The sequence below is a fragment of the Pteronotus mesoamericanus genome, unplaced genomic scaffold (assembly GCF_021234165.1).
Source record: "Pteronotus mesoamericanus isolate MK-2021 breed Mesoamerican mustached bat unplaced genomic scaffold, CSHL_Meso_final scaffold_12, whole genome shotgun sequence".
In the NCBI taxonomy this organism is placed as follows: Eukaryota; Metazoa; Chordata; class Mammalia; order Chiroptera; family Mormoopidae; genus Pteronotus; species Pteronotus mesoamericanus.
In genome coordinates, this window is record NW_026555303.1 from 3,430,659 (window position 1) to 3,432,179 (window position 1,521).

The following is a 1,521-nucleotide window of genomic DNA, read 5'->3' on the forward strand; positions in this document are numbered from 1 at the left end:
TCAAATACTGCAAATTATACTTCCTAAATATCTATTTTTCCATGTTTTTGCCATTACCATCTTAATTCGCCCCTACATCTATCTTTTAGCTGAACTATCCTCCTAGCTCGGTCTTTTAGCAACAAGGGATAGGCTGCAGACTGAGTGAGCAGTAGGGCAGGCCAAATTGTTCAGGCACTAGCTGGAATCTAAGAACCAGCCCAAATGGCAGCTGAAGACCAGAGCGTGGGAGAATAAGCAGGAAATGGAGGAGGAGGCATTGTTTTTGCTTCTCCATAAGGGAGATTGTGTCACAAGTATACAAGTCCTCAGGGAAGGGGAGGGTGAAAAATGGATACTATGTTACTGAGTGGGAACACACGGGGTTTCCAATGGATCAGGGATTGATAGGAAGATTTACAAAAGATACTTCAAGGTTAAAGGATAAGTTAGATATCATGGAGTTCATTTATAAAGATTTCTGGACTACAATATTCAAGAAGAAAATCGAAAATCTAAGGACAAATCATTAGGGCACCTGTATACTTCAGGACAACAAATTCTTCCTGCTTGCTCAGATGATTGCAGGAAAACAGTAATTAGAACAAGCATTTCAAGTATTTAGCATTTACATGTAGCTTAATTAGAGGTGGCTTATCAAACTTGGGGATAAAAAGTATTGTCGCAGCTGAAGTGTCTTCAATGCCTATCTGTAAATTTCAGGTGAAAATACAGAAATTGGAGAATATACTGAAATGCAAGGATTCAATGGTGTAAAAAGTTAAATTATGCAAGTATAAAGTATTTCAAATAGCGATGATTTCATTACATTGTTGAACATTTGTATTGGTATACGATATTTGTTAATCTGTATAATGAAAGATGTGCTCTTAAACAGGAGCAAGGTTGTAGTTTATCAATTTTACATAGTCCAAGTTAAAGCAGATAAACATACACTTTACTGAAACTACTCAGAATGAAAAAAAGCTAGTTTCAAATAAATAAACACCAATATGTAAGATCCTTATTTTCAATGTTTTTATTCGCTTTTGAGTGATGAGTACTTAATCACATATGGAGAAGCAAAACTCAGGGTTTGATAAATTAGCATAAAATATGAACAGAATCATTTGTGTAAGAATGCACAAATTTTGATTTGGTTTTATGAATTTGTTTTAGTTATTAAAAAAGCAAACAACACACTAAAACAAAACAAAATTTAAAAAAACACACAGAAAAAGAAAAAAAAGAACCTCCTAACAGTTCTCCTTGAATCTAGCCTTGATCTCTTCAAATCCATTCCTTAAATTGTTGTAAAGGTAATTTTTCACCTAAAATATGATTATGTTACTTCTGTAGTCAAAACCCATTAATGGTTTCCCATTGCTCTTAGAATAAACACCAAAATCCTTTAGATAGCTAGAAAAGCCCTCCTTGATCTGGATTTTCTTTCACTCTTCAGCTTCATGTTAGGCCATTCTGTTATGGTATAACAGTCAGTCAGAGTGCCAGAGAGTCTTCCCCACTGGCCAAGATGGCAGC

The 1,521-nt window shown here is 35.0% G+C and overlaps 1 pseudogene; it reads left to right on the forward strand.

The window, feature by feature from the left end:
- The first annotated feature begins 244 nt into the window (after positions 1-244).
- LOC129082156 (trafficking protein particle complex subunit 6B-like) lies at positions 245-756 on the forward strand (annotated as a pseudogene).
- The last annotated feature ends 765 nt before the right edge of the window (positions 757-1,521 follow it).